Source organism: Anser anser (assembly GCF_964211835.1).
Source record: "Anser anser genome assembly, contig: HAP1_SCAFFOLD_55, whole genome shotgun sequence".
Classification (NCBI taxonomy): Eukaryota; Metazoa; Chordata; class Aves; order Anseriformes; family Anatidae; genus Anser; species Anser anser.
In genome coordinates this window covers 626,971-641,453 of record NW_028153463.1, presented here as the reverse complement: position 1 = coordinate 641,453, position 14,483 = coordinate 626,971, and the positions used below count along the sequence as shown (strand labels likewise).

At 47.0% G+C, this 14,483-nt stretch overlaps 2 long non-coding RNA genes across 2 annotated transcripts in view; both read left to right on the top strand.

The window, feature by feature from the left end:
- The window catches only part of LOC310892116, a 266,364-nt gene that overhangs the window by 51,035 nt on the left and 200,846 nt on the right, over window positions 1-14,483 (top strand). The gene's annotated exons all lie outside the window — the stretch shown is intronic.
- On the top strand, window positions 2,529-12,711 carry LOC310892117. Its single transcript, XR_014577880.1, has 2 exons — window positions 2,529-3,278; window positions 12,549-12,711. It is a non-coding gene; the product is annotated as an uncharacterized lncRNA (long non-coding RNA).

Genomic DNA, 14,483 nt, shown 5'->3' with positions numbered 1-14,483 from the left:
GGAGGCTGAATAGGACTGAACCAAACACAAACACGCAAAATCCTAGCCTTCTCGTCCATCTCCCACTTAGGCTGAATCGCCATCATCCTAGTTTACAGCCCCAAATTGGCCTTACTTACCTTCTACCTATACACAATCATAACATCAGCCGTATTCCTAGCCCTTAACAAAATCAAAGCCCTTAACCTATCCATGATCACAACCTCATGAACAAAAACCCCAGTGCTAAACGCCACCCTAATACTAGTACTTTTATCCCTAGCAGGCCTCCCCCCATTAACAGGCTTTATACCAAAGTGACTTATCATCCAAGAACTAACTAAACAGGAAATAACACCAGCAGCCATGGCAATTGCCATGCTATCACTGCTCAGCCTCTTCTTCTACCTACGCCTCGCATACCACTCAACAATTACCCTTCCCCCCAACTCCTCTAACCACATAAAACAATGATACACTAGCAAAGCCCCAAGCACACCTACTGCGGTCCTTGCCTCACTATCAATCCTCTTACTTCCCCTGTCCCCAATAATACATGCCATTGTCTAGAAACTTAGGATAACACCCCAAACCGAAGGCCTTCAAAGCCTTAAATAAGAGTTAAACCCTCTTAGTTTCTGCACATTAAGACTTACAGAATATTAACCTGTATCTTCTGAATGCAAGTCAGACGCTTTAATTAAGCTAAAGCCTCCCTAGACAGATGGGCTTCGATCCCACAAAACTCTAGTTAACAGCTAAATGCCTAAACCAATTGGCTTCTGCCTACAAAGACCCTGACGCACCCTAGTGCGCATCGATGAGCTTGCAACTCAACATGAATTTCACTACAGAGCCGATAAGAAGAGGAATTAAACCTCTGTAAAAAGGACTACAGCCTAACGCTTCAACACTCAGCCATCTTACCCGTCACCTTCATCAACCGATGACTATTTTCCACTAACCATAAGGATATTGGCACCCTGTACCTCATCTTCGGGGCATGAGCAGGAATAGTCGGCACCGCACTCAGCCTATTAATCCGCGCAGAACTAGGACAACCAGGAACTCTCCTAGGCGACGACCAAATTTACAATGTAATCGTTACCGCTCACGCCTTTGTAATAAGCTTCTTTATAGTCATACCCATCATGATCGGAGGATTCGGCAACTGATTAGTCCCCCTCATAATCGGTGCCCCCGACATAGCATTCCCGCGAATAAACAACATAAGCTTTTGACTCCTCCCCCCATCATTCCTCCTCCTACTAGCCTCATCCACTGTAGAAGCTGGCGCCGGCACAGGCTGAACTGTCTACCCTCCCCTAGCAGGTGACCTTGCCCACGCCGGAGCTTCAGTAGACCTGGCTATCTTCTCACTCCACTTAGCCGGTATCTCCTCCATCCTTGGGGCCATCAACTTTATCACCACAGCCATCAACATAAAACCCCCCGCACTCTCACAATACCAAACCCCACTATTTGTCTGATCCGTACTAATTACCGCCATCCTACTCCTTCTATCACTCCCCGTACTCGCCGCCGGTATTACAATATTACTAACTGATCGAAACCTAAACACCACATTCTTCGACCCCGCTGGAGGAGGAGACCCAATCCTGTACCAACACCTATTCTGATTCTTCGGACACCCAGAAGTCTATATTCTGATCCTACCGGGGTTCGGAATCATCTCACACGTAGTCACGTACTACTCAGGCAAAAAGGAGCCCTTCGGCTACATGGGAATAGTCTGAGCCATACTATCCATCGGCTTCCTAGGATTCATCGTCTGAGCTCACCACATGTTTACAGTAGGAATAGACGTTGATACCCGAGCCTACTTTACATCAGCCACTATAATCATTGCCATCCCTACCGGAATCAAAGTATTTAGCTGACTAGCCACCCTGCACGGAGGAACAATCAAATGAGACCCCCCCCAATACTATGAGCTCTAGGATTTATCTTCCTATTTACCATCGGAGGATTAACAGGAATCGTTCTTGCAAACTCTTCCCTAGACATCGCCCTGCACGACACGTACTACGTAGTTGCCCACTTCCACTACGTCCTATCCATAGGCGCCGTCTTTGCCATTCTAGCAGGATTTACTCACTGATTCCCACTACTCACTGGGTTTACCCTACACCAAACATGAGCAAAAGCCCACTTCGGGGTAATATTTACAGGAGTAAACCTAACGTTCTTCCCCCAGCACTTCCTAGGCCTAGCAGGAATACCCCGACGATACTCGGACTATCCCGACGCCTACACACTATGAAACACCATTTCCTCCTAGTCCTAGGACTTAGAGAAACTCCAGTACTAAAAATAGTAAACACAAGCAATAATTTCATATACTTCACTCTCACTCACCACTCAACTATCAGCTAACCACACCCCCGTCCACATAGCTTAACACAAAGCATGGCACTGAAGTTGCCAAGATGGCATAAAACATGCCTGCAGACAAAAGACTTAGTCCTAACCTTACGGTTGGTTTTTGCTAAATATATACATGCAAGTATCCGCGCCCCAGTGTAAACGCCCTCGACCACCTACCCCCATACAGGCCTTGAGGAGCGGGTATCAGGCACACCCAAGTAGTAGCCCAAGACGCCTCGCTAAGCCACGCCCCCACGGGTATTCAGCAGTAATTAACATTAAGCAATGAGTGCAAACTTGACTTAGTTATAGCAACAGCCTAACTTCAAGGGTTGGTAAATCTTGTGCCAGCCACCGCGGTCATACAAGAAACCCAAATCAACCGTCCTATTGACACGGCGTAAAGAGTGGTAAAATGCCTATCCTAGCTAACTAAGATCAAAATGCAACTAAGCTGTCATAAGCCCAAGATGCACCTAAACACACCATTAAGATGATCTTAGGAACTAACGACTGATTTAAACCCACGAAAGCCAGGGCCCAAACTGGGATTAGATACCCCACTATGCCTGGCCCTAAATCTTGATACTTACTTTACCGAAGTATCCGCCAGAGAACTACGAGCACAAACGCTTAAAACTCTAAGGACTTGGCGGTGCCCCAAACCCACCTAGAGGAGCCTGTTCTACAATCGATAATCCCCGATTAACCCAACCACCCCTTGCCAACACAGCCTACATACCGCCGTCGCCAGCCCACCTCGAATGAGAGCACAACAGTGGACACAATAGCACCCCGCTAATAAGACAGGTCAAGGTATAGCCTATGGAGTGGAAGAAATGGGCTACATTCCCTATTCATAGGGCACACGGAAAGAAGCGTGAAACCACTTCTGGAAGGCGGATTTAGCAGTAAAGTGGGACAATAGAGCCTACTTTAAGCCGGCCCTGGGGCACGTACATGGTTAAACATGCCTGTTAGTAGTGTGGCGAGCCATAGTGGGAAGGCTAGGGCTATGTTCATAGATAATTGGGTGGTTGGGGTGAATGTATATGGAAGGAGGCCTAGAAGGTTGATTGTAAGAAGTATGATTATTAGGGATGTAAATATTATGGCTCATTTGTGGCCATTTTTGTTGAGTGGGACTATTAGTTGTTTTGTGATTAGGTGAAGGAGTCATGTTTGGATAGTAGAAAGGCGGTTGTTGATTCATCGGTTGTTTGGGGACGGGAATAGTAGGGCTGGGAAGAGTAGGGATAGTAGGATTAAGGGGATGCCAAATAGATTGGGGCTGGAAAATTGGTCAAAGAAGCTTAGGTTCATGGTCAGGATCATGGTGTGGGTTTGGTAGTGAGGGAGGTCTTATTTGATGGGGGGTTGGTTGTGGTGAAGGCTAGTAGTTTTGGTTGGATGAGGAGTGCTAGGGTTAATCAGGTTATAATTATGATTGAAAATCATGGTGCGGGGTTAAGCTGTGGCATATCATTAAGGAGGGGGAAGTCCCTCTTTGGCTAGCTTAAAAGGCTAGTGCTGTTGCATAGCTTCTTAATGATTAGGATGATGATAGAAGGGACGATCAGGCCTCGAAATGTGGGAGTGGGGTTGATTCTACTACAATGGGTATGTAGCTGTGATTAGCCCCGCAAATTTCTGAGCATTGTCCGTAAAAAATCCCAGGCCGGGTGGTAATGAATGAAGTTTGGTTTAGTCGGCCTGGGATTGCGTCTGTTTTAACTCCGAGCGTTGGGACTGCTCAGGAGTGGAGTACGTCTCCTGCAGTAATGATCACGCGGATGGGGGATTCTATTGGGATAACTACGCGGTGGTCAACTTCTAGCAGTCGGAAGTGGCCGTTGGGTAAGTCTGGGGTGGGCACTATGTAGGAGTCGAATGATAGGTCTTTGAAGTCTGTGTATTCGTAGCTTCAGTATCATTGGTGGCCGATGGCTTTTAGGGTGAGGTCTGGTTCGTCGATTTTGTCCATTATGTAGAGGATTTGTAGGGATGGGAGGGCGAGGAGTACCAGGACGATAGCAGGTAGGATTGTCCAGATCAGCTCTACTTCTTGGGCGTCTACAGCATTGGACGAGAGTTTTTCTGTTAGTATGTGGGCTAAAAGGTAGAGAACTAGGCTGCAGATAGCTAGGGCAACGATTAGGGCGTGGTCGTGGAATTCAACGAGTTCTTCTATGATGGGTGATGAGGCGTCTTGGAATCCTAGTTGGGAGTGGTTGGCCACATGAGATGTACAGGATTTTTACCTGTGATTTAGTCTTGACAAGGCTATGTAATTGGTTTACTAACGTCTCATAAGAAAGAAGCATGAGCGGTTAACCTCCTGGGAGACCCAGAAAACTTCACCCCAGCAAACCCACTAGTAACCCCACCACACATCAAGCCAGAATGATACTTCCTATTCGCCTACGCCATCCTACGTTCAATCCCAAATAAACTAGGAGGCGTATTAGCACTGGCCGCCTCCGTACTGATCCTATTCCTAATCCCATTCCTGCACAAATCAAAACAACGAGCAATAACATTCCGACCACTCTCCCAGCTCCTATTCTGAGTACTAGTCGCCGACCTCCTCGTCCTAACATGAGTAGGAAGCCAACCCGTCGAACACCCATTCATCATCATCGGCCAACTCGCTTCAATCGCCTACTTCACTATCCTCCTATTTCTCCTCCCCGCCGCAAGCGCCCTAGAAAACAAAATACTCAACTGCTAAATACTCTAATAGTTTATAAAAACATTGGTCTTGTAAACCAAAGATTGAAGACTTACCACTTCTTAGAGTACCCCAAACTCAGAAAAAAAGGACTCAAACCTTTATCTCCAGCTCCCAAAGCTGGCATTTTCAATAAACTATTCTCTGACCCTAACCCCTAAACCGCCCGAATCGCACCCCGCGACAACCCCCGCACAAGCTCCAATACAACAAACAAAGTCAACAACAGCCCCCAACCCGCCACTAAAAACATCCCTGCCCCATGTGAATAAAACATGGAAACTCCACTAAAATCCGACCGAACAACAAACACCCCAACATTATTCACAGTAGAAACCCCGAACTTCCAAGCCCCCATAAACCCCCCAAACACCAACCCCCCAAAAACAATTGCCACAAACGCTACTGCACATCCAATCACCCGTCAATCCCCCCAAGCCCCAGGGAAAGGCTCCGCTGCTAAAGCTACTGAATAAACAAACACCACCAGCATACCCCCCAAATACACCATAAACAGCACTAAAGCCACAAACGAAACCCCAAGGCCCAGCAACCACCCGCACCCCGCCACAGACGCTAACACCAAACCAACAACCCCATAATACGGCGAAGGATTCGACGCCACACCCAAAACACCCACCGCAAAGCAAATCCCTAAAAAAAACATAAAATAAGTCATTATTCCTGCCCGGACACTACCCGAGGCCTGCGGCTCGAAAAGCCGCCATTGTTCTCAACTACAGGAACTAACCGCAAGCCCCCAATAATTCTACCCCATCTATGCCATTATGCTTAACCCCCCCCCCCTCCCCCCCCGAGGCGGGGGTATTTGGTTATGCATATTCGTGCATAAATTTATATACCCCATATACATACATACTATAGTACCAGTAATATACATTATATACGGACTATCTTATAAGCAGGTGCTAAACCCATACATGTACACGGCCATTAAACCCTTAAACACACTCCTACCAAACCACCCGGCATGAATGTTCTAGGACCATACCCCACAACACCCAATACAACTCCACTCAAGCGCATAACAAGACCCCATTTTAATGAATGCTCACAGGACATGCTCCAACAACAACTCTCCACCACATATCTCATGCAGTTCGTATCAGACGGATTTATTAATCGTACTCCTCACGTGAAATCAGCAACCCGTTGCACATAATGTCCGGTATGACTAGCTTCAGGCCCATACGTTCCCCCTAAACCCCTCGCCCTCCTCACATTTTTGCGCCTCTGGTTCCTCGGTCAGGGCCATCCATTGGGTTCACTCACCCCTCCTTGCCCTTCAAAGTGGCATCTGTGAGTACTTTCACCTTCTCAATGCGTAATCGCGGCATGTTCCAGCTTTTTGGCGCCTCTGGTTCCTCTTATTTTTTCCGGGGTTACCTCACAGGTGGCTATTCCCAGTGATCTCGGGGGTCCCACAATCTAAGCCTGGACACACCTGCCTCACGGCCTATCCTATATTTCAAGGGTCCCTCGATGAGACGGTTGGCGTATATGGGGAATCATCCTGACACTGATGCACTTTGACCACATTCAGTTAATGTTACCTCCACCCTCCGGGTTAAATGGGGCTATTGGATGAATGCTCGTTGGACATAGCACAAAACAACAAATCATTAAGCGCAACCCCTGCGCTTCACAAACTAAACCAGTAAACTTTCGCTAACCACCATGTAGCATAAACCTTCATCGCCCAATCCCAGCAAACTACCTCTAAAACTCCATTAATCATCCCTTCCATGACATCATCGGAACGATGTACATATACACAAAAACACATACAAAATAACTTAAACTTATTAGAGAAACTCCAGTACTAAAAATAGTAAACACAAGCAATAATTTCATATACTTCACTCTCACTCACCACTCAACTATCAGCTAACCACACCCCCGTCCACATAGCTTAACACAAAGCATGGCACTGAAGTTGCCAAGATGGCATAAAACATGCCTGCGGACAAAAGACTTAGTCCTAACCTTACGGTTGGTTTTTGCTAAATATATACATGCAAGTATCCGCGCCCCAGTGTAAACGCCCTCGACCACCTACCCCCATACAGGCCTTGAGGAGCGGGTATCAGGCACACCCAAGTAGTAGCCCAAGACGCCTCGCTAAGCCACGCCCCCACGGGTATTCAGCAGTAATTAACATTAAGCAATGAGTGCAAACTTGACTTAGTTATAGCAACAGCCTAACTTCAAGGGTTGGTAAATCTTGTGCCAGCCACCGCGGTCATACAAGAAACCCAAATCAACCGTCCTATTGACACGGCGTAAAGAGTGGTAAAATGCCTATCCTAGCTAACTAAGATCAAAATGCAACTGAGCTGTCATAAGCCCAAGATGCACCTAAACACACCATTAAGATGATCTTAGGAACTAACGACTAATTTAAACCCACGAAAGCCAGGGCCCAAACTGGGATTAGATACCCCACTATGCCTGGCCCTAAATCTTGATACTTACTTTACCGAAGTATCCGCCAGAGAACTACGAGCACAAACGCTTAAAACTCTAAGGACTTGGCGGTGCCCCAAACCCACCTAGAGGAGCCTGTTCTACAATCGATAATCCCCGATTAACCCAACCACCCCTTGCCAACACAGCCTACATACCGCCGTCGCCAGCCCACCTCGAATGAGAGCACAACAGTGGACACAATAGCACCCCGCTAATAAGACAGGTCAAGGTATAGCCTATGGAGTGGAAGAAATGGGCTACATTCCCTATTCATAGGGCACACGGAAAGAAGCGTGAAACCACTTCTGGAAGGCGGATTTAGCAGTAAAGTGGGACAATAGAGCCTACTTTAAGCCGGCCCTGGGGCACGTACATGGTTAAACATGCCTGTTAGTAGTGTGGCGAGCCATAGTGGGAAGGCTAGGGCTATGTTCATAGATAGTTGGGTGGTTGGGGTGAATGTATATGGAAGGAGGCCTAGAAGGTTGATTGTAAGAAGTATGATTATTAGGGATGTAAATATTATGGCTCATTTGTGGCCATTTTTGTTGAGTGGGACTATTAGTTGTTTTGTGATTAGGTGAAGGAGTCATGTTTGGATAGTAGAAAGGCGGTTGTTGATTCATCGGTTGTTTGGGGACGGGAATAGTAGGGCTGGGAAGAGTAGGGATAGTAGGATTAAGGGGATGCCAAATAGATTGGGGCTGGAAAATTGGTCAAAGAAGCTTAGGTTCATGGTCAGGATCATGGTGTGGGTTTGGTAGTGAGGGAGGTCTTATTTGATGGGGGGTTGGTTGTGGTGAAGGCTAGTAGTTTTGGTTGGATGAGGAGTGCTAGGGTTAATCAGGTTATAATTATGATTGAAAATCATGGTGCGGGGTTAAGCTGTGGCATATCATTAAGGAGGGGGAAGTCCCTCTTTGGCTAGCTTAAAAGGCTAGTGCTGTTGCATAGCTTCTTAATGATTAGGATGATGATAGAAGGGACGATCAGGCCTCGAAATGTGGGAGTGGGGTTGATTCTACTACAATGGGTATGTAGCTGTGATTAGCCCCGCAAATTTCTGAGCATTGTCCGTAAAAAATCCCAGGCCGGGTGGTAATGAATGAAGTTTGGTTTAGTCGGCCTGGGATTGCGTCTGTTTTAACTCCGAGCGTTGGGACTGCTCAGGAGTGGAGTACGTCTCCTGCAGTAATGATCACGCGGATGGGGGATTCTATTGGGATAACTATGCGGTGGTCAACTTCTAGCAGTCGGAAGTGGCCGTTGGGTAAGTCTGGGGTGGGCACTATGTAGGAGTCGAATGATAGGTCTTTGAAGTCTGTGTATTCGTAGCTTCAGTATCATTGGTGGCCGATGGCTTTTAGGGTGAGGTCTGGTTCGTCGATTTCGTCCATTATGTAGAGGATTTGTAGGGATGGGAGGGCGAGGAGTACCAGGACGATAGCAGGTAGGATTGTCCAGATCAGCTCTACTTCTTGGGCGTCTACAGCATTGGACGAGAGTTTTTCTGTTAGTATGTGGGCTAAAAGGTAGAGAACTAGGCTGCAGATAGCTAGGGCAACGATTAGGGCGTGGTCGTGGAATTCAACGAGTTCTTCTATGATGGGTGATGAGGCGTCTTGGAATCCTAGTTGGGAGTGGTTGGCCACATGAGATGTACAGGATTTTTACCTGTGATTTAGTCTTGACAAGGCTATGTAATTGGTTTACTAACGTCTCATAAGAAAGAAGCATGAGCGGTTAACCTCCTGGGAGACCCAGAAAACTTCACCCCAGCAAACCCACTAGTAACCCCACCACACATCAAGCCAGAATGATACTTCCTATTCGCCTACGCCATCCTACGTTCAATCCCAAATAAACTAGGAGGCGTATTAGCACTGGCCGCCTCCGTACTGATCCTATTCCTAATCCCATTCCTGCACAAATCAAAACAACGAGCAATAACATTCCGACCACTCTCCCAGCTCCTATTCTGAGTACTAGTCGCCGACCTCCTCGTCCTAACATGAGTAGGAAGCCAACCCGTCGAACACCCATTCATCATCATCGGCCAACTCGCTTCAATCGCCTACTTCACTATCCTCCTATTTCTCCTCCCCGCCGCAAGCGCCCTAGAAAACAAAATACTCAACTGCTAAATACTCTAATAGTTTATAAAAACATTGGTCTTGTAAACCAAAGATTGAAGACTTACCACTTCTTAGAGTACCCCAAACTCAGAAAAAAAGGACTCAAACCTTTATCTCCAGCTCCCAAAGCTGGCATTTTCAATAAACTATTCTCTGACCCTAACCCCTAAACCGCCCGAATAGCACCCCGCGACAACCCCCGCACAAGCTCCAATACAACAAACAAAGTCAACAACAGCCCCCAACCCGCCACTAAAAACATCCCTGCCCCATGTGAATAAAACATGGAAACTCCACTAAAATCCGACCGAACAACAAACACCCCAACATTATTCACAGTAGAAACCCCGAACTTCCAAGCCCCCATAAACCCCCCAAACACCAACCCCCCAAAAACAATTGCCACAAACGCTACTGCACATCCAATCACCCGTCAATCCCCCCAAGCCCCAGGGAAAGGCTCCGCTGCTAAAGCTACTGAATAAACAAACACCACCAGCATACCCCCCAAATACACCATAAACAGCACTAAAGCCACAAACGAAACCCCAAGGCCCAGCAACCACCCGCACCCCGCCACAGACGCTAACACCAAACCAACAACCCCATAATACGGCGAAGGATTCGACGCCACACCCAAAACACCCACCGCAAAGCAAATCCCTAAAAAAAACATAAAATAAGTCATTATTCCTGCCCGGACACTACCCGAGGCCTGCGGCTCGAAAAGCCGCCATTGTTCTCAACTACAGGAACTAACCGCAAGCCCCCAATAATTCTACCCCATCTATGCCACTATGCTTAACCCCCCCCCCCCTCCCCCCCCGAGGCGGGGGTATTTGGTTATGCATACTCGTGCATAAATTTATATACCCCATATACATACATACTATAGTACCAGTAATATACATTATATACGGACTATCTTATAAGCAGGTGCTAAACCCATACATGTACACGGCCATTAAACCCTTAAACACACTCCTACCAAACCACCCGGCATGAATGTTCTAGGACCATACCCCACAACACCCAATACAACTCCACTCAAGCGCATAACAAGACCCCATTTTAATGAATGCTCACAGGACATGCTCCAACAACAACTCTCCACCACATATCTCATGCAGTTCGTATCAGACGGATTTATTAATCGTACTCCTCACGTGAAATCAGCAACCCGTTGCACATAATGTCCGGTATGACTAGCTTCAGGCCCATACGTTCCCCCTAAACCCCTCGCCCTCCTCACATTTTTGCGCCTCTGGTTCCTCGGTCAGGGCCATCCATTGGGTTCACTCACCCCTCCTTGCCCTTCAAAGTGGCATCTGTGAGTACTTTCACCTTCTCAATGCGTAATCGCGGCATGTTCCAGCTTTTTGGCGCCTCTGGTTCCTCTTATTTTTTCCGGGGTTACCTCACAGGTGGCTATTCCCAGTGATCTCGGGGGTCCCACAATCTAAGCCTGGACACACCTGCCTCACGGCCTATCCTATATTTCAAGGGTCCCTCGATGAGACGGTTGGCGTATATGGGGAATCATCCTGACACTGATGCACTTTGACCACATTCAGTTAATGTTACCTCCACCCTCCGGGTTAAATGGGGCTATTGGATGAATGCTCGTTGGACATAGCACAAAACAACAAATCATTAAGCGCAACCCCTGCGCTTCACAAACTAAACCAGTAAACTTTCGCTAACCACCATGTAGCATAAACCTTCATCGCCCAATCCCAGCAAACTACCTCTAAAACTCCATTAATCATCCCTTCCATGACATCATCGGAACGATGTATATATACACACAAACACATACAAAATAACTTAAACTTATTAGAGAAACTCCAGTACTAAAAATAGTAAACACAAGCAATAATTTCATATACTTCACTCTCACTCACCACTCAACTATCAGCTAACCACACCCCCGTCCACATAGCTTAACACAAAGCATGGCACTGAAGTTGCCAAGATGGCATAAAACATGCCTGCGGACAAAAGACTTAGTCCTAACCTTACGGTTGGTTTTTGCTAAATATATACATGCAAGTATCCGCGCCCCAGTGTAAACGCCCTCGACCACCTACCCCCATACAGGCCTTGAGGAGCGGGTATCAGGCACACCCAAGTAGTAGCCCAAGACGCCTCGCTAAGCCACGCCCCCACGGGTATTCAGCAGTAATTAACATTAAGCAATGAGTGCAAACTTGACTTAGTTATAGCAACAGCCTAACTTCAAGGGTTGGTAAATCTTGTGCCAGCCACCGCGGTCATACAAGAAACCCAAATCAACCGTCCTATTGACACGGCGTAAAGAGTGGTAAAATGCCTATCCTAGCTAACTAAGATCAAAATGCAACTGAGCTGTCATAAGCCCAAGATGCACCTAAACACACCATTAAGATGATCTTAGGAACTAACGACTGATTTAAACCCACGAAAGCCAGGGCCCAAACTGGGATTAGATACCCCACTATGCCTGGCCCTAAATCTTGATACTTACTTTACCGAAGTATCCGCCAGAGAACTACGAGCACAAATGCTTAAAACTCTAAGGACTTGGCGGTGCCCCAAACCCACCTAGAGGAGCCTGTTCTACAATCGATAATCCCCGATTAACCCAACCACCCCTTGCCAACACAGCCTACATACCGCCGTCGCCAGCCCACCTCGAATGAGAGCACAACAGTGGACACAATAGCACCCCGCTAATAAGACAGGTCAAGGTATAGCCTATGGAGTGGAAGAAATGGGCTACATTCCCTATTCATAGGGCACACGGAAAGAAGCGTGAAACCACTTCTGGAAGGCGGATTTAGCAGTAAAGTGGGACAATAGAGCCTACTTTAAGCCGGCCCTGGGGCACGTACATACCGCCCGTCACCCTCCTCAAAAGCCACATCCCACATAACTAATACCATAAATACGCTGAAGATGAGGTAAGTCGTAACAAGGTAAGTGTACCGGAAGGTGTACTTAGAATATCAAGACGTAGCTATAACACCAAAGCACTCAGCTTACACCTGAAAGATATCTACTAGACCGGATCGTCTTGAAGCCCCCCCTCTAGCTCAACCACACAAATAGTACACCAAAACTAAAGAATTTACTAAACTAATTAAACTAAAGCATTTTACAGTCTTAGTATAGGCGATAGAAAAGACACTTAGACGCGATAGAGACCCCAGTACCGTAAGGGAAAGATGAAATAGCAGTGAAACAATCAAAGCGACAGACAGCAAAGATCAACCCTTGTACCTTTTGCATCATGGTTTAGCGAGAACAACCAAGCAAAGTGAACTAAAGTTTGCCCCCCCGAAACCCAAGCGAGCTACTTTCAAGCAGTTAAAGAGAGCGAACCCGTCTCTGTTGCAAAAGAGTGGGATGACTTGTCAGTAGAGGTGAAAAGCCAACCGAGCTGGGTGATAGCTGGTTACCTGTGAAACGAATCTAAGTTCCCCCTTAATCCTCCCTACCGGACATCCTGAACCCTAATGAGATGATTAAGAGCTATTTAATGGAGGGACAGCTCCATTAAAAAAGGACACAACCTCGACTAGCGGATAATTCTTACTACTGATCCTACCGTGGGCCCTAAAGCAGCCATCAAAAAAGAGTGCGTCAAAGCTCCACCACCTAAAAATACCAAAATAAGATGATTCCCTTATCACAAACAGGTCAACCTATGAATATAGGAGAATTAATGCTAAAATAAGTAACTCAGGGCCACACCCCTCTAACGGCGCAAGCTTACATAGAAACATTATTAACAGACCTAGACAGATACAAAAACCCCTACAAGACCACGTATTAACTAACCCTGTTAACCCGACTCAGGAGCGCCTATAAGAGCGATTAAAATCTGTGAAAGGAACTCGGCAAATTAATAAGGCCCGACTGTTTACCAAAAACATAGCCTTCAGCAAATTAAACAAGTATTGAAGGTGATGCCTGCCCGGTGACTTAGGTTTAACGGCCGCGGTATCCTAACCGTGCAAAGGTAGCGCAATCAATTGTCCCATAAATCGAGACTTGTATGAATGGCTAAACGAGGTCTTAACTGTCTCTCACAGATAATCAGTGAAATTGATCTCCCCGTGCAAAAGCGGGGATGTGAACATAAGACGAGAAGACCCTGTGGAACTTAAAAATCAACGACCACCGCGAATCCTCAATCAACCCCACTGGGGCCACTACCATCGCAGAGCCTGGTCGATATTTTTCGGTTGGGGCGACCTTGGAGGAGAACAAATCCTCCAAAAACAAGACCATACCTCTTTACCTAGAGCTACCCCTCAAAGTGCTAACAGTGACCAGACCCAATATAATTGATTAATGGACCAAGCTACCCCAGGGATAACAGCGCAATCCCCCTCAAGAGCCCATATCGACAGGGGGGTTTACGACCTCGATGTTGGATCAGGACATCCTAATGGTGCAGCCGCTATTAAGGGTTCGTTTGTTCAACGATTAACAGTCCTACGTGATCTGAGTTCAGACCGGAGCAATCCAGGTCGGTTTCTATCTATGACACACTCTCCCCAGTACGAAAGGACCGGGAAAGTGGGGCCAATACCACAAGCACGCCCCCCCCCTCTAAGCAGTGAAACCAACTAAACCGTGAAGAGGGCCTTCCCCCACCACTTTCAATCCTAGAAAAGGACCAGCTAGAGTGGCAGAGCCCGGCAAGTGCAGAAGGCTTAAGCCCTTTCCCCAGAGGTTCAAATCCTCTCCCTAGCTTCACCCATGATTCAAAT